We start from the raw sequence: 23952 nt of genomic DNA, 5'->3' as shown, positions 1-23952 counted from the left end.
TTAGTGGAAAGAAGAAAAAATAAAAATGTGGCTAAAATATTTGGTATATTCTATTTGGCACGCAGAGTTTTTAAAATGCAAGGAGAATATTTTTTTTAAAAAGTCAAAGGAACTCCAAACTAGAAAGCAATGGAGGGAACACTGTTTAATTTCCCAATTCTGATGGTGTGTCCCTCCATTTTTCTGCTGTCACTTGCTAATAACCAACCCTGTCCCAATCTCTTCCTTCTATAGAGGAAGATGATGAGGTCTGGTAATGAGGAGGGAAGTGCCTTTCTCCACATCCCCCAGCTAGTTAGTTAATGATAGAGCTGAGTCTATCACCTAGAGATGACATGGGACGAGGCCTATTTTTATATCATAATTAAACCCTAAAGTCCTCTGCAGAGTCTAAACAAAAGACAAATTCCCTTTTGATAATGAAATTCTGCAAATGCTATTAGCAAATGACACTGGAATAATTGTACTCATAATCACCAAAAGCTCTCTCTAGTAATCTTTCCCCAGTGATTTTCTATGGCTATAAATATATAAAATCCAATTCAGCAAGCATTGGACACCTAGGGCATACAAGGTTACAGGGAACCCAAAGGGCAATGGATAGATTTGCTATGAATTTGGCTTGTTTAGAATGTAAGCTCCTTGAAGGCAGGAAATGTTTTCTTTTTCTCTTTGTATCTATCTTTATGTCTGTCTGTCTGTCTGTAGGTATATGTATGTATCACATATGCTATATAAATAAACCAAGGAAATATGACATTGCCTACCTATCTATGTACATACACACATATATACGTATATACGTATATATACATATATAATGTATCACATAGTCTATATAAATGAACTAAGGAGATATGACATTGCCAACTTATCTGTCTATACATACATATATATGCATCTAATTTGCTACATAAATGAACAAGGAAATATGACATTACTATATATCTATACAAACATAATACACACACACACACACATATATATATATATATATATATATATATATATATATATATATATATATATATGTATCATATATGCTATAAAATGAACCAAAGAAATGTGACAGTGCCAAAAGCTATAGCCATGAGTAAATCCGTGATTCCTCCATGTACCCTTGACTCTCCCCATTTGGTTACTGAAGGCTTCAGTGAGGGAACAGAATTTGTTAGAAGGTTGGGGATAAGGACTGATAAATTTAAAAGGAATGGAGGAATACCTTTGTAAGGGAGGACATGAGAAGTATCCAGAGAAGTAGAAAAGGCAGCAGAGAAAGAGAAATGAAAGTTACTAAACTGAGTCTAGTCCTGGCCCCTCCTAGGGTGTTCTCAGGCCCTGAGGTCACGCTAAGTCTCTGGGTAGCAAATGTGCCAGCTTGTGCTGGTAGAAGTCTATACATCCAGGAGCTCCTTATAGCCCCAAAATTGCAGATCAAAAACCCCCAAAAGAGGCAGCTGGAAGCAAAGAAGAATAATTTTGGGTGGAACTATCTTAGGTTGCACACAGAGTCTTATACCAAAGGTCCAAGATGGTAGATTTTTAAGGAGGCAGCAGTGCAGCATGCTGTATTTGGATGACGGTTACAGATTCAAATCTTGACCACAATCTGTTACCCATGTGACTATGGGGATGAATTTTCATCTCTCTGGACTTCAATTTCTCCATCTTTAAAATGGCGAAAGGGAGTCAGACTCTCCGAGATCCTTTTCAGTTCTTGGCATATGATCCCCTGAGAAGAAGGGAGTCTGTCAAGGAAGAAGTAGGAACTGAGAAGAGGGGAACTGGGCTGCTTCTAGGGGGCATGTAAGATTCATTCCCTTCTCAGGTCTGTCATTTTTCTATTATCTCTCTCCATATGTTATTCCCTGTGTGGAGTGGGAAGTCCTTTATAAAAATAATCCTAACATGTGCTATTTTCAAGGAACAAGACAAAAAGAGAAAGGAAAAAATGACTGTTTTCTTTCACTTCCTAAGTTAGAAAGCAGGTCCCCAGAAAAGGGAATAAATATCAACAAAGACATAAAGTGGGCACAAGTGAGCCAAGTCAGACCCAGGGCAAGAGGGTAAAAGAAATAAAAGTGTGGTGTTGGTACCCTTTGGCCTTGAGCCATTGCACTGACCTTTAGGAGAGACTCAAAACCCGGAGCTCAAACACCAGCCATGCTCACTATAAACAGAGCATCGGCTCTTAGAGGTCTTGAAACTGTATGGATTTCAGGAGCTAATTTGGCTGGTTTACAAAGTATAAGCTGGTCTTGGAAAACCATGGAAGAATGAATTGAAGATTGTCAGGAATAAAAATAGACAGATGCTAAATTGGTTGCTCTTGATAGTCTGACAAAAAGACTGTAAGTGAAAAACTATTTTTAAAAGGATTGTTTTGGAAGCTTCTGCAGAGAAATCTTATTTAAAATATTGTCTATTCTCCTACTGAAAGCCACAATGTCAGAAAGGTCTCTCTAGGAGAAATAGAGGAAGAAGTCCCCTTATGTGATAAGCTTTTTTCAGTACAAACTCTCTGTAGTCAGTGCACCGACTACAAGGGATAAGAGAGAAAATTTCACGAAGATTTATGGTCACCTTTGGCCATCTCCTGCACCTCCAATTAGAAGGATCATGTTAGCTAGATGCTACAGGACAGAAAAATACATTTCTGAGATAGATTGTGTTGGAGAATAGACTTGAAGATAGAAAAACAGTCATGTGGCCCAGCCCTCCCATTTTAAAGATGAGAAAGAGTTCCAGAGACTTCGGACTGGCCCAAAATGACAGAGGTAGTAAGAATCCAGGACCTCCAATGCCAGAACATGAAAGCTCAACATTATACCCCACTACCCTGTAATAAAACAACTAGTTAAGAAAAACATACTATATACTAATAGAACATATTTTATACATAATTTGTCCGATAAGCAACAGATGCCTAAACAACTAGGAAAGGTTTGGTACCTCCAGAAAGTTTTCCAACAGAAAGTGGGAATGAAAAATGGGCAAGATATGGAGAATAAAGAAGCAGAAGGGGGACAAGCAAGGGAGTCAGATCAAGGGGGAAAGCACAGAGATGCAAATAGGTAAGCATGATGGACAGTAGAAATTATGGAACCAACCCAACTAAATGATCTTATCACTGATATCAGAGAAACAGGATGTAAGCACATGGGCTACACTGGATGTTATTTAAAATAAACCAATAAATGAACTAGTTGCTTTAACTAGAAAGAGTCCCAGGCCCTACAGGAAAGGTCTTACTCAAATTGAATGGAAAATCTAATTCTAATTCTATATTATACTGTGTCACAGTTCCCTGGATCTTTGACTTATATGTGAATAATACCAGTTCCTAAGCATATAATACTGTAATGCTTTTCCAAGTGCTTTACAAATATCCTCTCATTTGATCCTCACTACAAACCTTTGACCTAGGTTTTACAGACAAAGAAATTGATTCTCAAAATGGTTAAATAACTGACAAAGGTCATATAGTTAAGAAATATCTGAGGTGGGATTTGAACCCATAGTCTTTTTGAATGGGTGTATTGCTTTATATAGATTACCCTAATTTAATGGGAAAGATGAGTCATTCCACTCAATTGATATCCCCAAATGCCATAGATCTCCTAAGGAAACAAGTGGGCTATTACTCTCATCTGCAAAACCTCTTCAAGGCCTCAGGTGCCTTGGAGCTACTGTGAAGACTTAGAGCAAGACAAGGGAAGGCCCAGGATTTCCAATGCCATCCTACGGTGCTCTGTCAGATGGAAGAGAGGTTCCATTCAACTTTGAAGGTACTGGAAAGGTATATGGCTCACTTGAATGAGTAAGCTTAACAACAGGGAATTCATAATACAATAATAACTCATAAAAAGGAAGAAAAAGTAATTATGTTAAATCTCTAACAATCCTTGGGAACTTTGGGTAAATCTTCAATTTATCAGAGATCCAATTAGAGGCAGTTTCTCTCTAGAGCAGATCTATTGAGCTCACCATGAACTAAAACCATTTCCAAAGATAGCTTATGGTCTTCAAAGGTAAAGTAATGAACCAAGGATCCAAATATCACACTTAATTCAAGAGTTCGTAAATTGATGAAGACTTCCAGAGCCCTACAGGAGATGATTTCTAAATTATAAATTTCCTTAGAAGCTTCCACTCCAAGACAGAGATCAGGATCTCTACAGATTACTCATGGTATTGAAATGCTAGATAAGTGAGGAAGCCATCTGCCCTGGCAAGTAAATTTCACCAGAAATAGAAAAAGGTGCTTCAGAATTCTCTGTACTGAACATTCTCAGAAATCCTGAGTTTGGTCAAAAAAGGTTTGGGTTTAAGGTCACAAGGCCTCAGCTGGAATTCTGCATCAACATTTCTTGTGCAACTCTGAGCAAGTCACTTTTAATGTAATCTGTGTACTGCCTTCTTTACACGGTTGTTACAAACTAATCAAAGAAAAGCATGAAGGACTTCAAATCCAATAAAAGCTATATAGATTTAAGCTGAAAATGATTTAAGCTAAAATAATTTTGGATCAAACGTAGCTCTGCTTTTTCCCCATTAACTGTATGATCTTAAACAAATCCCTTCAGTTTTGTGGAATTCCATTTTCTCCACTGCAAAATGAGGCCCGTTATATCTGTGATCCTGGGTTAGCTCTGAGCTTTATATCAACGAGCATGCTGGCTCCCTGTCGGTGTTCTTCATTCTTATCTGAATGGTCAGAGAAAGCACCTTCCCCGCCTTCCTGGGGTAGGTCATCGGTTGGTATTCTAAGAGCCCTCTAAGGTGAAAGCACAGAAATAGGTCTCCTTTTGTTACATGCACTCTTCTATTGTGAGTATTTCCTTCTCATGCAGAGATCATGGCTCACACAATTGACTGCATTACATAATTTTGCCAAGGCTGCTAGAACTAGTAAAAATAAAGAAATAAATAAAGAATCGAGACCCAGTCTTCCAGGAATGAGATTCATAAACTTAGAAGATCTCGCCATTCTCCCCCTGTTGTTTACTTAAATGAAACCAGAATTTCAAAGAAATTCATGTTGGCAAGGAGATGGAAAGTTATGCTTTCAAAAGCAAATAAAAATTTGAAATATGTTTTTGAAAAATAAATTAATTAAAAAGGGGTAAGACTTGAGTCAGGGAACTCAATTAGAAGGCTACTTCAAAAATCTAGAGAACAGGTTATAAGGATCAAAATTGCAAGGCAACATTGGTTGGTGCTCTATTTATGCTAAATGCTTGAAGAGTAGTAGTGTATATGGGAAAACAAGCAAACCAATAACAATAAAAAAGAAAAATTTCATCTATTAATTAAGTTGATTTAAGGCAAAATGCTACCTTTCCATTCAAATCCATTCCACAAATGGAAGGCATTTAATAGCATAAAGCAGCTCTTTCTTTACATGCATTTAAGTTCTATGTGATATATGCTCTAGTCAAATCAACTGTGAAACTATGAGAAAAAATAAACAAACAAATAAAGGCAGCAAGCTGCAGGCAGTTGTTTGTACTATGCACAACCTTAACGTCAGCCTTTTTCCATCCAGCTTGTTTCATGGTTTCCAATGTATACTGTGCCTTTCATCTTGAAGACTGCCAAGGTGCTTTACATAGGAAAAGCCAGAGGGAAGGCACCCAGCATATGCTTAATGGAATATCAAGTTAAGAGAAAACAGGAGAGAGACTGGAGGTAAAATGTGTCCTGAAAATATAAGTGGGAAGTAGACGTCTAAAATATCATGAAGCTTCTGAAAGCTTCATGGGATCATAATAACCACTTCAGTTCTCTACACATCTTGCATTAAAACAGTGTAAACCCTATTTTAGGGGAAACAATGGAACATGAAAAAATACATATCATGATTATGGGCATCTGTGACTGGCAAACATCGACTCAAAGTCAAGATGATGAATGAGCAGATCCCTTTGGGATCCCACATAAATCTTCCTAAGTATCCTTATGGAACCAAGAGCCTCTCTTTATGTACTCTGGAAAGTGCATATAAATAGAGTTTTTCTTAAAATGATAAGAAGCAACTACCTAAACCCATAAACAGGTACTATCTGTAATATGGATCTATAGTTGAATAACATCCCATTAAAATCAGGAGTGAAACAAGAATGCCCATTAGAACCAATATTATTCAATATTGTATTAGAAATGCTAGATAAAATAGCAGTAGGAGAACAAAACAAAGAATTGGAATGGGAAAAGAGGAAATAAAACTGTCTCTTTTTTTAGATGCTCTGATGGTATACTTGGAAAATCCTAGAATCTCCATCCTAGAGATTGAAGCAATTAATAATTTTATCAATTATTAATTAATCAATTAATTGCAGGATATAAAAACCCACATAAGTCATTAGCATTAATATATACACATATATATATATATATGTGTGTGTGTGTGTGTGTGTGTGTGTGTGTAAAGATATATAGATATATATATATTTATATATTTAACAAAGACTTGTAAGAAGAGGTGATAAGATATTTCATTTAAAAATAACTATAGACAATATAAAATACATGGAAGTGTTCCAGATAAGACAAACTCAGAAACTATATGAACACAATTTTAAAACACTTTTTATACAAATAAAACCAGATTTAAATAAATGGAGAAGTATTAAGTATTCATAGATGGGCCAAGTCAATATGATGAACATGCCAATACTACTGGCATTTATTCACTGGCATTCCAATGAAACCACTAAAGTTTTTTTTTCTTTTTTTGAGCTGGAAAAAATAACAAAATTTAGATGAACCAAAAAATCAAGAAATATGGAAAAATACAAAGGAAGTACATTAAACCTGTGTCATAAAGTGGCAATTATCAAAACTATCTAGTTTTGGCTAAGAAATAGAGAAGTGGGTCAGTGGGATAGAATGAATATGCAATACACAGTATTACCGGGTTTAGTAACCTTTTTTGATAAACATAAAGATCTAAACTTTCCAGTTAAGATCTCATTATTTGGTAAATATTGTTGGGGAAATTGGAAATCAATCTGATAGAAACTAAGAACAGACCAACATCTTATACCATTTACCAAATGAGGTTAAAATGGATACATGACCTAGACATAAAGGGATATGCTATAAGTAAATCAGAAGAGCATTGGTAAGGAGGCACTATATGACTTTATCTTCCTCAAGCTAATGTTATTTCAAACTATCAACAGTGCTAATTTTCTTTTAATTCACATTTGGCAGTCAATGTAGCTAGGTGGTGCAGTGAAAAGAGTACTGAGTTTAGAGAACTGAGTTCAAATCTAACTTCAGACAACCACTTGTGTGATGCTCAGCAAATCCTTAATCCCTGCCTTAGTTTCTTATTTATAGAATGGCCTGGAGAAGGAAATGGCAAACCCTGCCAATTTCTTTGACAAGGAGACCCCACAGACTATAGAAAATCAGACATGACAGAATGTCAGAATAACCAACAAAAGCCAATGACTTCAGGTACAAGTTAGACCAGAGAACAAACCACAAAGGCCCTTATACCTCTGACTGAATGTGCCTGTGAACAATGATTTTAATTCTCGGATATATCGTGCCTATGATTATATTACTACAGTGACACCAATGTGGCAAAGAGTAATGTGCTCAAATAGCAAAAAAAAAAAAAAAAACAAAGCCAGAAATAATTTCATAAAGGGGGTGACAGGAGGGTGTAACACCACTAAAAAATTAATAATCTGTCACATTAATCTTTTTGAAAGAGATGCATTCTTGTCCAATGGTGGCTCTTTCGGAATTGAAGTGGATCTGGGAAGGGTTCAGAATTAAGCTGCATAGGGCCTGCTGGGTCTGTTTATTTAAGCTATTTTTATAACTCTGCAGTAGCCTCATCCAAGTCACCAAATCCCTGGTCGAGCATTCGGCCCCATGTTTATTCAAGACCTATAAGTTATAAAAAGCCAACTGGCAACAACCTTGTTTTTCATAAATCAGCCAGCTCTATAACATTAAAGCAGACCTGTGGATGTTCATGGATACGATCAACTGAAACCTCCAAATAGACTCTTCATAAAATCTGGCAGCATCATCTGAATAAAAGCTCATTCATTCGGCCAGGTGATAGACCTGTCGACTTGGACTACCCGGGCAGGGGGTGAAGACTGACTCAATTAGTTATTCTTGGAATATCAGCCACCGGTGTCTCTCCCAATGCTTATGGAGAGCAGGGAGCTAGGAGAGGTGGGCACTCCTGGAAGACCCTTCTGACACATACGGAGTAAGGTGAAATTATTCAATAAAAATAAATTCTTGGCCTTGACTATCTATTATGGCAAAGAACAATGCCAAACCTAACAATTTAAGGCATCCAAGAAAAATATGCCAAAGCTAGCAGAGTGCAATGGTGGCTCTCCAATTAAAAATGGTTTCCATAGCAACCAGATTTAAGATGCACTAGGAAAAATATGAGCTGGTCATGCTATCTTTTCAGTCACTTACGTCTAAGCATTAAAACCTGAAAAATGAACTGTACACAAAAGTGTGAAGTTCCCTGGGGGAGAATTAAACACATTCTCTTGTTCCCAAGAAATAAAAGTTCTTGGTTACACAGATAGCCTCCACTGGGTTTTTTGAATTTTCATAGGTTAATTGAATAATATAGAGTAAAACATTCTTGATACTAGGCTTTTCTTCCCCTTTTAAAAATATATTATTGGATTTATATTTTCTAAAAAAGCTTTCAAACAGAGCTCCTCCTACTTCTATGACTGTGCACTCTTTGAAAAAAAAATCCAAATTGTTTTGACTAGGATAAAAATCCTTACAAAGGTTCCTTTGTTCTAGTACATATCATGTGTCAAATGAAAAAAGATGTCACCCAATATATGTGCTTATTGACACAAGGAATTTATACTGGTTGCCCCTGGGCAAACAACCAGTTCCTCTGCCGGAATTCAGAGAAGATAGACTCTTTAAATGGTTAAATTCTTTAGTGGGATTTTAAATTACTTCCTTTTTATTTTTCCTTAACTACTACATAACTAATCACCCTATGAAAACTCATGCAGGAAAATACTATTTGTTCTCCAAGGTGGTAGAGGATGAATAGTAATGTATAAACCTCAAAAAGTTATGCAGATATGTTGATATGATGATGATTAATTCAAATGAATAGACTGAGCTCTTAATAATTCTGTTACTGCAAACTGCAAGGTACATCTTTTTTTTTTTTTTTTTAAGGGAAATTTCCAAACTCAGCATTTGAAGTAAGACAACATGATACAGTGGATGTAGAAGTATCCCTGTGTTCAGATCTCATCTCTGATATTTACTACTTAATTGATGTGGGGCAAGTCACAAACTCTGGCTGCCTCAATTTCTTCACCCATAAATGCACCTTACTCCCAGAGTTGTTGTGAAATATGTGAGATAACCTGAGTAAAATACTTTATACACTTTAAAAAGCTATATAAATTCTTACTACTATTACTCTTGTTGCTATTGTTCTTACTATTGCTGTACTATGACTGTATTACAAGTACTACTGCTGTTGTTACTGCTACAAGTATTACTGACACTGCTGCTGCTACAAGTACTATTACAATTGCTACAACTACTAAAAGTACTACTGTTATTGCTGCTGCTGCTTCTTCTATTACTAGTAGTACTAATTCTGCCTCTACTAGTAGTCATATCACTGTTACTGGTGCTTCTACTACTACTATAGTAAGACTACTGCTATTGTTGCTGCTGCTACTGCTTTTCCTACTGCTGATGCTGCTACTACTACTGTTTCTGCTTCTGCTACTGCTAGTAGTATTACTGCTGATACTGCTGCTAGTAGTACTATTGCTGCTACTACTAATGCTGATGATGCTGCTATTAGGAGTACTATATCTACTACTATTGTTGCTCATCTTACTGCTAGTAGTACTATTGCTGCTGCTACTACTATGTTGTTGCTGCTATTGCTACTACTGATACTACAAGGATCCTACTACAATGACTATTTTAAATGATTTAAACATTTAGTCTTTTTAAGAATTTTCAGACCCTTCTTCACCTCCACAATGTAGGCATAAAATTACAAAATACCTACAGGGAACTTGGGACAAAAAGTTTTATAGTAAATAACTATATTAGTAATTAGTCTACAAGATTCTAGGTGAGCAACATGATTGGGTCATTGAGCTGGAAAGCACTTTAGAAATCATTTCAATCAAATCTTGTAATAAATGAGAAAACTGAGGCTTTGAGTTGTTAGGCAGCATGTCCAGGACCACATAAATAAGTGAAGAGGGTCGGGAGTAGGACCTGAATTAAGGTAAGAGAAATCCAGAATTCCAGACGTGGAATGACCTCAGTGCATACACCTTCAGAACTCTTCTCCCACGACAATAGAGATTTTTGGGAAAAGACTGGGTGGCCATATGTTGGGAATGTTGTAGAAAGGACTCTTGTTCCTTCCCAGCTGGCACTAGGCAAGATGACGCTTGAGATGTTCCCTTCTAGCTCTGAAATAAGGTCCTCTAGCCCCTGTTAGCATTGAGCCCCATTGAGGAGTGCACCACAATCTCTCAAGGTAGTTCCTTTTCCTTTGGAATAGCACTAATTCTAAGGAAATTTAACACCCAGTGTACTCTGTTCTACTCTATGAGAGCAAACATAACAAATCTAGTCACATTCCCTTTATTGTAGATACTACAGCTTTGCTCACTGCAGCCTCAAATCACCCTGGTCGATTTAATAAGTTTGCAGCTGACTCAAACGCCTAAGCTGTTTTCTGCTTCAATGATTGCCTGCCCATGCCATGAAGCTTCTTCTCTAAAGCCAGAGAATAATACATTTTTCTTATTACAGCTTTCCACCCGTTGAATTCTGTTCTGCTTATGGGTCCTGTATTCCTTATACTATTACACGTGATTTTTCAGGACACTTGAGAACAGTAGACATTTTCATGAATTGTACTTTGGCTAAAAGAAAACAGAATTAAGTCAAAAACAAGAGGACAGTTTCATTCTGTGGGAAATTAAACAATATGAAGGATCATTGCTCCCTCACAAGGAACGAGAGGTTGTCACCTTTGCTCCAACATTCAATTAAATAAAGCAAATTTAGGTGGAACAAAATCTTAAATGCTTAGACATTAACAGTGGAGATCAAAAGGTAAATTCTGTCCCATTTTATGCAGAAAAAGGTTTTATTTCTCTGTTCACCAGACTAAAAAAAATATTGCCAACACATGTACCTCTCCTTGATCCTGTATTCCATCAAACTTTTGTAATGGATGAGCTGAAAATGCTTTTGTGGTCCCTGGATTCTTTTCTCCTAAGTTAATTATGACAATTTATACACTGGATTTATGAGAATTTGTTTATTGGAAATCTAAATTTTGGCAACATGCAGATCAATGATCAGAAGACACTGTCACAATGTAGTGAGGAGGAGTCAAACAGGGAGTAGTCGCCTCATGACACCCCAGCCTTACAAAGTTAAGCATTTTCAGAGCCACACAAAAGATTCTCTGTTTTTTCTAGGCGCAGTGGAGATCTAATGTATTCCAATCTGAGGTTGGAAAATAGAGGCCACATAAAATCTAGAGCTTTCTTGTAAACGCTCAAACAACCTGCATCCAATGCCCATCTGTTTTTGTTCACAGAAAATCACTCTCAACGTCTCTCTTGGAAAAGATATTAAACACCACACTTCTAAGCGAGGTGATTGTGTTTCTTTGCTAAAAGAACACCATTTGGAGATGCAGTGAAGAGAGTGACCATCCAGGAGTCGGGAATACTCATTTCCCTGAGTCAAATCTGACTTCAGACACCTACTGATTGTGTGATTCTGGGCACATAACTTTATCCTGTTTACTTCAGTACCTTCATCTGTAAGTTAAACTAGAAAAATGGCAAACCTTTCCAGTATCTTTGCCAAGAAAACCCCAAATGTCAGGAACAAGTGAAACGACTGAACATTATTTTGATGACACTCATATCTAGTTTCCTGAATTAGCAATTCAGAGTGTTTTGAAATCATTTTAACAACCTTAGCCTCTTTTCTGTAAATAGGAATTCTATTCACAATAAGGTTATCTGTGACTTGAAGAAAACCAGAATCATCTTTTTTAACATTAGATTGTGTAACAACAAGCTTTCCCCCTCAAGTACTTCATATCTTGATTTGCATTTCTTGGGTTTAGTCATATTTGTTTAAGTCCATAATTATACTGCTTTTATTAAGGTTAAATTTTTGACAGTTTAACCCTTTCCCTTTTCCCTAAAACATAGCTCTAATAGAGAGGGAAAAAGGAAAATTAATTCAATCATTCAGTGATAGAATGAATTTATCTATAAAGAGAAAATAAATTAATCATTCTGGCAAATCATTTTTAAAATTTAGAAGAAATAAATAAACCTATATGTTGAAAATCAATGCTTTCTATGCTGCATAGTTATGTTGTCAAGCTAAACGAAACCACTACTAGTACTCCAGCCCTCAGGTACGTCGCCCAGGGATTGACTTGATGGAATTGAGTCCATATGGACACCATGACTCAGGGTCCTGATTGCCATCAATAGGGTTGATCTGGAAATCCATCACCACAATGCCAATGCTCCAGTCCTATGATTGTCTAAACATCAATTCACTATAATGTATAACATTATAATACAATGCATTTTGGTCATTCCAAGAATATTTACAGAATACACTGATTTATTTGGCAGAAATTTAAATGCATCCCAGTCAAAAACACTTAGCATCCACTTTCTCCAAAAAAAAAATAATAATAAAATAATATATATATGTGTGTGTGTATGTGTGTATATATATATATATTAAATGAGTTTCCTAGTTTCCACTTAAATGCTTTTGACTCTCTTCATAACTTAAGAGCTGAAGTATTCTCAGAGACTTAGTCAACTTGACTGGATCCTTATCTTTGAGGGTGGGGAATGGAGAATTCTTGGTAAAAGCTGGACAGAAGTATGCTTTAACAGAAGAGACTATGAGCCACCTCTCCCCATTTCACCATCCACTAAGAAAGGTTTAACGAAGACCTTCAGAAGGTAAGAACAAGGCAGAAATCTGATGTAAGGATGGACCAGAAAATAAACATAAAGAATACTGAAAGACTGAGAGTGATGCATAAATAAGGTGATGGTGTCTCAAGGGTCAAAAGAAGACCATAATGAGCTAAGACTTTGTAAAAGGTCAAGAACAAATGACAAGGGCCTTTATTTTTTAGGGTTTACTTTGCTCATTTGGCCTCCACATTTCCCCTTAGCTTAATCAACCCTTGAAATCATAAGCATTTCATACATCCCTATTGTAGACTGGCAATTCCACTCCTTTCCAAGAGCATTCATTTCTCTTTTCCTTCCCCTTTTTCCAGCCTTCCCTTTCCTCTACATATACAAAAACATACACATACAGATTTTTCTTTTGGGCTATTTGGGAGGTTATGTGAGAGATACAACTTCTTAAACAGTTTAAGAAGTCCACAATATTAAAGACAGTAGAGATCAAATTGTCTGACACATCATAGTTTTCCTGGACTAGAATTATTCAAATTGATTTCTGCCTTTTCATTTTTATTAATTTAACACATAATTCTAGTCTGTCCCTAACCATATCCCACAAGAATAAATGTTAAGGTACAGCTAGAGTGAAGTTATTACATCTACAATATATAAAATGTATTGAAATTCTGGAAGCACACTGATGGAGTATATATTCATCCTGGCAAGCCCTGAAAAGGGCAAGTTTTTGTTCATTGGTTAATCCTGCTTTCAAAAGCATTATCTTAAGCTAGAGGAGAATCTGGCTCATTGGGGCTTTCTCATATTGTAATACTCTCATCTTAGATCATATGGGGACGGGCTAAATTGAGGAAAATCACATTCATGACAAGAAAGATTCTCCATCTCACTAAAGCATTTGTGAAAGGGAACCCTGTGAGAAAACAACTCAGCCTTTCCAGAGGGGTTCATTTGATTTCTTCTTTCGTAACTCAAAATAAATGAGGCAGCTTTCACCACAACTCTACACAGCCCCAATAGGCTTCACGATGATGAATGCAATAAATATCAATTGTATAAAAAAGGTTCTTTTATTAAACAAAAAACATTTTAGAACTTCTTAGAAATGAAGGCCAGAAGTAGCCTCACTTTCCAAAGCAAGGGAGACATTGGTTTCAATCTGACAGACAGCATTGGGCATTGCACCCCAAAATCTGATGAGTCCCTGAAACAAAGCTGGTCTCCCAATAGTGGGAACCTTACTGGGCTCAGTGCAAGATGCATTTTACTAATGACTACTTCTTAATTTAAGATAAGACTACTAAAGACTTCAGGAGATTTTATAGCATCTGTCCCTGCTCCCATTTAGACCTCTAGGTATTTTTCTTAACTAACTCTCTCCAGTACATGATCTGCTCTGACCTTAATTTACTACTTTCAAAAGGTAATGATCTCCAATAACACAACTGTATAGTTTTAATCTGGATATTGGTCCATGTTTCTATGGAAGCAACAATAATCTTTACAATTGTCATTTCTACACTGCTAAAATAGAAGTTAGACTTAAAACTATCTAGTTCAACCTTTTTACTTTCAGGAAACTGAGACTGAGCAGCCAATGGTCTAAGGGTACACCTCCAGCTATTGGCAGAGATAAGATTGGAATCTTGGTCTTTATTCTCCGAATCCACACTGCCATACCTTTAAAAATCTCACAAAAGAAACAAAGACTCAGTCTCTACCCACAAAACCAAAGGAGGCTTTTCTAAAGAACCTTTTTCTAGACAAATATTGATTGCATGCACTGAGACATTTCCAGAGAACCCTCTCAAATACTTTTTGAGCACTAAAACTTGAATAATATTAAATAATATTAGGATCGGTTCATTATTTATAAATTTATATGTTTTACTCTCTTCTTTCAGACCTCAAATACCTCATATCCCAAAAATTGTAGGTAAATAAGAATGAAGTTTGACAATATCATTCCTTCTAGCTTCTACACTTGCTAACTACATTCTCTCATCTCCATCCTCCTATAATTCTATAACTGTATTCTTTCACCTTAATACCCTAATTATGAATCTGTACTCTAACTAGACCCCAATCTTTCACTTTTATACTCTAATGACAACTCTGTACTCTAACTAAACTCTATTTTTTCACCTCTATACTCTAATTATAAATCTATACTGTGTTCTATATTCTTTCACCTCTCTACTCTAATTATGACTCTATACTCTAACTAGACTCCATTCTTTCACCTCTGTACTCTATACTCTAATTATAAATCTATACTGTGTTCTATATTCTTTCACCTCTATATTCTATGACTCTATACTCTAACTATACCCCATTCTTTTACTTTTATACTCTAATTACAACTCTGTACTCTAACTAAACTCTATTTTTTCACCTCTATACTCTAATTATAAATCTATATACTGTGTTCTATATTCTTTCACCTCTATACTCTAATTATGACTCTATACTCTAACTATACCCCATTCTTATCATCTCTGTACTCTATACTCTAATTATAAATATATATCCTAACTATATTCTTTCACTGATATATTTTATATCCTAATCATAAATCTATATTTAACTATACTCTATTATTCCATCTCAATACTCTAATTATAAGTCTATATTCTAAGTATGCTCCATTCTTTCATCTTTATCCTCTACACAATTATAATTTTATATACTATACTCTATTTTTTTCACCTCAGTACTCTAATTACAAATCTGTACTCTAACTAAAGCCCATTCTTTCTTTTCTATACTCTAATTAAAACTCTGTGCTCTATTTCACCTTTACACTCTAATTCTAAATCTATACTGTGTTCTATATTCTTTCACCTCTATACTCTAATTATGACTCTACTCTAATTATATCCCATTCTTTCACCTCTGTATTCTATAATTATAAATCTATTCTCTATACTTTCACAATTATATTCTGTATTCTGATTATAAATCTATAACTATATTCTTTCACTGTTATATTTTATACTCTAATAAGAACTCTATACTCTAATTATACTCTTTATTTTTACCATCATACTCTATACTCTAATTATAAATCTATACTCTATATCCTTTGACTACTATATTTTATGCTCTAATTATAATTCTATACTATAACTATACTCTTTTCTTTTACCATTATTCTATATTCCAATTGTAAATCTGTACTCTATATGCCATTCTTTCACTGTTATACTCTATATTCTAAAATTAAGTCTAGACTCTATTATTTTACTGCTAAACACATTACTCTCATTATAAATCTCTAACTATATTCTTTTACATCTTCACCTTTTCCCACTTTTTTCTTGTTGTTTATTAGACTAAAGCTGCCATAACAAATGACCTGGTATCTACCAAAAACAGGTATTCCATAGCCTAATATTTGCAAAAACAGAGTAAGTTTGGGAAATAAAATGTTTCAACAAATCTTGCAATGGCCTGAGTGGCACTCAATATAATGACTCTGAAAGGTAAGTGGCCAGTCAATGGGCTAATGCTGGAGTCAAAAACCTAAGAAAATGTACAGGCACTTGAGTCTTTAGGTAGAGAGATAGTGTGCTATGGCTGTAGGATGGGACATGACATCAGAGGTACTATTCACAGTTGGATTGAACTGATTTTCATGGTTATAAGGAAAGTTAGGAAGAAAAGCTGTATTGAAAAGTAAATGTAAGAAAATTAAAACCATCAATAAAACATTGGAGCCAGTGAGTGATAACAAGAATTTCCTCCAAGTCTTCTGAGTTTAAAAATACTCTCAAGAACTAAGTCGAGGACTAAATTAGAAAGTGACTTCTGTGCTGCAGGAGTGTTTCAGGAGATGCTGAATAACCACTTGGGGATGTTGTGGAATATATTAATGCACTGAGCAAGGGTTGATCTTTAAAGTCCCTTTCTATTCTAAAAGTCTGAGTTCTGAGGTTAGAAAACTGAATTCAAACACCAACTCTGCTGACTGCTACCTTTATGATTTCACATCTCTGGGCCTCGGTTTACTTATCAATAAAAGAGCTGGACTAATAAAAAAAATAGAAACAAAAAATTTTAAGTGGCCAACAAGGGTCCGTTAGTTTCTTCAAAACATTTATTTCTGTTGTCAAATAGATTATCCTATGTGTATATTTTCCTTCACTGTTTGACATAAATAACTAAATAAGGAAAAAAAAGTTCTCCCTTATTCCATTGCCAGATTCCAAAGTACATTAATTATTCAATAAATAACCTATGTCCACTAAGGTACTAGGAGAACAACTAGGAGACCCCATCCTCAAGAAGTTTACAAAAAGGGTAGAACAAATAGTTTCATAAGAAAACAAACAAAACCCCAACTTTGGGTGATTGAGAAATCACTTGTTGGGGGGGGATTAAAAAAATTCGTGCATTACGGCTCCCTTTGTACAATGGTCTATTGAAGCTTTTTGAACTCTTCTCATAGTAATGTTTTTAAATGAATAAAATAAATGAGCAGGCTTGCAAAGGAAACCAATTACACTGAAATATTGATTCTGACACAAGTTTCTAAAATACATTTTTAACCAAGGGACCAAAATAAACTTTGTTTCACATAAAGTATTCTGAATTCCAAACAATTGACTTTCAAATTGACTTTGTGACTTTTTATCGGGCAATGTGTATATCATACAAATGAACTTTCTTCATCTCCTAATATTGTCATCATCAACTATTAAAAGCACTCTCAATTTTTTTGTGTTGTTGTGAAACAAAATTGTCCAAAGCATAGATGCTAGTATTCCTTAGCAGAGTGAGATTTGTGGAGTTGTTATTATTGTCATTACTTTTCCACATTTACACACATATGCTACAACACATATTTGTTAACAAGTCATTTTCCTTATTAGACTTTGTTGCAAATGACTCTGATTTGGACTGGATTTATAGTTGAGCAAGCTAGCAGAGCTAACTTTCAGTAATATGAAACTTGTTATAAAAACACTCAGAACAATCCTAATTGTAAGAAAATATGTAATGGTTTTGCCATTTAAAAAAGAAAGAATATATGGAAGTCATTTTTAAAGAAGATTTGACTTTTTAAAATATTATTCCATTTTTTACTTCTCAAATAAAGTGTCATGATGTCTAGTAAACAAAAACAGTCTAAAACCTTATAAATTTCTGAGTCGCAGTTATTAAATGAAATAACTTCTATAAAAGAGAATATCCAAACATATCATTATTCAGAAAAAGGACTATTTAATCTATTGTTAACTTACTATTAAACAGAAGAAATAACACAAACAGAAATTATGATGTGTAGAAACTCCAAAGCCTAAATAAAGTAGTAAGAATCTAAAAGGTGCTAAAGATGGTAACAATGAACTACTCACTTAGACACAGTCACATTTTTATATGACTCTTTACATATCTATTAAATACATATCTATTAAAGCATTTTTCAAAGATTAGTCCAAATCCTAGAAAACAAAGCATTTTGGCCTGCCCTTACTTGAAGGGGATAAAGCTAGAATAAAGCAGATATGATTTCATTCAAAACAACTTCTACAGGGTCTAATTCTAGCTACCAATTTGTGGTTTGAGACCATATTTTTATCCATTTTCACCTCTTCCTGAGTTTTTTCTGCTTATCTCTTCTTCCCCTTTGTTCTCTCTGGGTTAGTACCAGATGGTAGTGGCGATAATCGTCTGGGCTGGGAGACAGGAAGGTGGGTGGGCCAGGGTAATTTAAAAGACAGGAGGTGGCAAGGGATTGGCACGTCCAAAGATTATGTAAGATCGTACCTAGAAATTATATAATGTCTTCTACCGTGATCTTTGTTGGAATTGACATTAATCGGTAGGGCAATTTTAACTCTTTATGTGTTAAAGTACTTGATACTAGAGTTACAGAAGAAAAATCCATTTGGAAATAAAATGGAATAAAGTAAAAAAAATGTGAAAGATAGATTTCTCAACTACATTGAAATTATATGTAGCTATATTTAATATGTATGGGAATGCCTGCCATCTAGGGGAGGGGGTGGAGGGAAGGAGGGGAAAATTTAGAACAGAAGGGAGTATAAAGGATAATGTTGTAAAAAAAAAATTACCTTTGCATAGGTACTGTCAAAATGTTATAATTATAAAATTAATAAAAAAAATTTTTAAAAAGAAATTATATGTAGCTAAGACCACAATCTTTATCCCCAGAGGATTAGAAGAAGAAAAGATATCACCGTCTGTTTCCAGTGGTTTAGAATTTACCTATATATGTTTTTGGGACATAGGATTGGGTATGGATATCTCTTCAAATCTTTGAATTCTTTATGATTCCAAGACAGAGTTTACTTTGAAAAACCTTTCACCTGTCATTCGTATCTATCCACTCAATCTATCTTTCATCTATGTCTCTACAAATTATTTATCTATCATGAATCTCTTTATCTACCTATCAATAGCATATATTCTATATCATAAAGCCAGGTCTTGCCTAACTCTGAGATGAGAGAGTGAAGCCTCTCAAACTCCATGATCTCTTAACTCTCTGGCCCTAGGCAACTCTCTAAGATGATAAATGGCAGACTAGGTATTGAGCTTCAAAGGTAGAGCGAGCATTGCCACAGGAAGTTGCCTGTACCAGTGGAATTAAAAACCTAGTATTATACTCATTTTTTACCATGAAGACTATTCCATATCAATAAAAGGTATGAAAGGAGACAGCTTGTGTTTAAGTCAGACTGAGTTATCATCATTATAGGGGATTTTACCTTATGCTTTGTGGAGATACAAATTATGACTGAACCAAAGAGATATCAATAGAAACATAACTGCTTTATTTATTCTTTTTTGGTAATTATGAAAATTTCTTTAAAATTTATATTCCTATAGAGCAAGTGTTTTTACCTGTGGTACACATATTGTATTTAGGATATACTATAACATACTTAATATGTATGGGAATGCCTGCCATCTAGGGGAAGGGGTGGAGGGAAGGAGGGCAAAATTCGGAACAGAAGGGAGTACAAGAGATAATGTTGTAAAAAAAAATTAACTATGCATATGTACTATCAAAAAATGTTATAATTATAAAATTAATAAAAATTTTAAAAATAAAGACATTAAAAAAGAAACTGAGCAATTTATAGTTAAATAATATATACATGTATATGTACATATACACATTTATGATTTATTTGAAGCACATTTATATAAAAGACAAAGTACTAGGTTTGAGAGTAAGGAGGATTTGTGTTCAAATTCTACTTCAGATACTCATGGGCAAATGACTTAGACTCCTCCTAACTCCCATTTTCTCATGCATAAAATTAATGTGTTGGACACATTTCTTCCAACAGAGATCCTATGATTTCAAAGATCACCAAGTATCTTATCTTAAAAATGGAATTTCCATTTACAACTTGAATTCATTGGAAAGAGTTGCATGTCAATTTTGCTATTTGGGAAAAAAAAATTTAAATGAAGGAAATTATTATAGACAAAGGCATTTATATCTCACTTGAACACATGAAACATACATACAATCCTGCTGTGACTATAGTTAGTCAACCACACACAGGAAGAAAGACCATTTGAAGCCTACCAAGATATTTTGGTTAAGGGCACTGTAGAAAATGGCTTATTCTTGTCTGGCTAAAGAAGATTGAAAAGAAAGATGATCAAGTAATAATCTTCTTAATAATGATCCACCTGGCCAACTGGCCAGCACTAAGCTAGCTCACTGGAATAGGTATCTTTGAATAGATTGGAAGATGGGTCTTTAAGCAACATGGATTCCTAGGGCTTTGAAAGAACAACTACTAGATTAAATAGAAAATCAATATTTGAGAGCTCTCCTTCTCCCCAATAGAATATAAGTTATATGTCACATGATCATATTAAAGAATGACTAGCATATTGCTCTATGTCATTTTTGAAAAAAAGGGAACAAAAACATACCATCTAGAAGCCAACTTGGGGTTTGCTGTGGCCTAAAGTAGAAAACCATGTCGCTATAAGTGACCTTGTATAAGAAATATTTCATTCACATAGAATTATATGGATTATGAATGTTTATTATGAATAAACTCCATTCCCAAAGACTCATTTGCAGGCCTTTGTAAGTATGTGATCCAGAGAATCACTGTGCTATTTTGAGTTTGGAAAGAGATGCGAGGGATAAATTTTTGTTATGCTATTAGAGATTCATGATTCTAAGACCTTGTAAATATTTATATTTGTAATCAGTGTTGTTGATCATGATTAATTGATAACCTCAGGTGTCCTTGTAATTGCAATGCCTTTCTGAGCTCACTGAATTCATCTTGAATTTATTAGGAAAAAAAATTAGTACGATGCAGTAGTTCCGTGGAAAACCACATTGGAATCAATTTACCTCTGTGTGAAAATATTTTATTACAGTAAGACTAGTATCTTTTGATCTGTAGAAAGCAAAAGATCTCATGGGGAGTGGTGCAGATGATGACAGATGTAGCAATTTATGTCTATTTTTGCTCATAGCTCAAGTAAGCCCCCCAAGACTTCATCTGATTTCCCAAGTATCTTTGCTACCTTCTGGTCCACCCTAACCCTTCTGCTAATGTTTGGCAAATTCCATCTAAATAAAGGGATGAATGACAGCTCAATTTCCCTTCTCTGACAACCTAATCCTGGCCATTTTCAGCCGATTTCCTCTGACCAGCATGGGACACCATGGGGTAAATGGTCACAGAAAATAAGGCAGCTTCGAGGGAAAAGCTGTCAGCTTGATGAATCTGGGGGACTGTGACACTGTTTATCAATAACAGATCTGGGGAATAACCATTAACCATTCTGCCTCCCAACTCCCTAGCTACTAAAATCTGACATGACTCAGAAATCTGCATAGCTATTTCCAAGACAAGATGCCTCTAAGCAGCTTTGGCTTTCCTTAGCAAGCTCTTTTGTGCATGAATCGACATGGACAAATGGACTCTTCTCCATTCATCTAAAAGATCCCTGTCACTTCTTGCAGTATGCCTTTTTAAAATTTACATCTTGTGAATATGTCATCTACCACATGTACTATGAGGTGCATGTCTCATTACAGGATAATTCCAAGACCCATATCTTAGCTTTTCTTTCTAAGTCTACGTGATTGTCTCATGATATCTGCTGATTGCCTGGCCCCCAAATAAATTAAAAGTAAGCTTTTTTTTCAAAGGATTTATTGAAACAAATTACAAAAGATCACCACTTTCCTTCTGAAAATGTCAGGTGATAATATGTAGACTCATATCATTTTTAAAAAGCTTTGTTGATACCTTTTTTATATCATAGTAATTTCTAAATCTATTCCTTTTCTCACCCCAGAATTGAATCTTCTTGTATAAAAGAAAAAAACTTAAATGAAGTAATAACAAGTTGATTCAATGACCTTATAAATGACAACATTTTACCCTCATGCTTCCCAATCCCCTGACAGAGTAAGGAGGCGAATTATATTATCTGCTCTCTGGGACTTAATTGACTTTTCAGTAACTCAGTTGAGCTCACTCTTAGTAATCTTGTCACTGTCTTAGTTACTGTGGCTATTAATTGTAGTTATTATGGATATCACAAATTTCGCCCCTTAAAAAAATACAATTTATTGCAGATGACAAAAATAGGGTTCTTGCCTAATGTTTATTCTAAAAAAGGAAAATGCTTTGAAATATTTAAGTTAAAGCATATCATATTCCACAATTTGAATCAAAAAATAATTTGTAATATGGGAGCATACCATTCTGCCCTTGCCACATTTAAATTCTATTGTGTTTTGTTGAAAAGTATAAAGTATACTTAATCCTAAAAATTGCTGCCATTGGTACAGCTGTGCTTCTGAACAGATTCTTTCTCTGTTAATTAAGGACAAAAATCTGAAACTATAGCTGGAGGAAATTTTTCTTAACTCATCATCCAAAATAATTGACATTAGTAAGTAATTAATTTCATGCCACTCATTTTCCTAATGAATAGGAATACTATAAAGGAGGACACTAAAATGACATTCAAATGCTTGTTCACCTTCCTAATTGACTGTAATATTTTTCTTTATTATTATTCATATCAATTATAATTCAATTTTGTACCTTCCATCAAGGCTCTAAAGGTAGCTTTAAATTTATGCTTAAGTCTCAAATGCATGGCGAAAAAGAGATTCCTGCATTTTCCTTCTGGTCTGTCCCATAGATCAGCAGGGCTACTTTTTGTAAGGCATAAATAACAAAATGAAAACTCTTTGCAGAAGATTTCATCCTGGAGATGCTGGACTAAATTTGGGTACCATCTTATGCTATGTCACAAGTCTGGAGGAGAAGGAGATGGAGGGTGGGAGAATGATTGTAAACAGAGTAAAAGACATCAAATGGTGATACTTCACAAAGGATCTGTAATCTTTCAAGAGTGAAATGTAATGATTTTCTGTCTCAATATCAAAGAAGAAATTTCTACAGACAAGTCAATTTTAAGCTAGAAGATTGAGCTATATAACCTATAATAAGAATCTCCCTGTATCTTTTAAATTTTGTTTTGTTTTTTGCTGAGGCAATTGGGGTTAAATGACTTGCCCAGAATCACACAGCTAGGAACTGTTAAGTGTTTGAGGCCACAATTAAACTCGGGTCCTCCTGAGTTCAGGGCTGGCGTTCTATCCACTGCACCACCTAGCTGCCCCTATTTTTAATTTTTAAAAAATTTGACATTTAATAATGTCAAGGTTATTTTCCTGTTCCTTATCTCTACTGTCATTATTAAAAGGGCTGTCTCTTAAATTTGGTGGTTAATGAATCAGAGAACCCTATAGGTTATTATTATGGATAAGATGTTAGAAATAAATCCACAGATCTATTTGGAATCATTTGGAGTAACAGCTAATGGATTCAGAATCTGAGGACAGTCATTCAAGATGCAGCACCATAGCCACTGCTATCATGACTGTGAGGGGGTGATATTACCTACACTA

General features: G+C 35.0%; 1 protein-coding gene and 1 long non-coding RNA gene across 19 annotated transcripts in view; both read right to left on the bottom strand.

Moving 5' to 3' along the window:
• The window catches only part of MBNL1 (muscleblind like splicing regulator 1), a 248565-nt gene that overhangs the window by 78332 nt on the left and 146281 nt on the right, over positions 1-23952 (bottom strand). The window lies entirely within an intron of this gene.
• The window catches only part of LOC141560194 (uncharacterized), a 48315-nt gene continuing 26686 nt past the window's right edge, over positions 2324-23952 (bottom strand). Inside the window, exons 1-2 of the long non-coding RNA XR_012487649.1 lie at positions 15302-23952; positions 2324-15196 (exon numbers count right to left, since the gene is read on the bottom strand). The exon at positions 15302-23952 is cut by the window's right edge and continues 26686 nt beyond it. This is a non-coding gene — a long non-coding RNA (uncharacterized LOC141560194). The remainder of the gene's footprint in view (positions 15197-15301) is intronic.

This window comes from Sminthopsis crassicaudata, chromosome 3, assembly GCF_048593235.1.
Source record: "Sminthopsis crassicaudata isolate SCR6 chromosome 3, ASM4859323v1, whole genome shotgun sequence".
NCBI lineage: Eukaryota > Metazoa > Chordata > Mammalia > Dasyuromorphia > Dasyuridae > Sminthopsis > Sminthopsis crassicaudata.
This window is presented reverse-complemented; position numbering and strand designations above follow the sequence as displayed.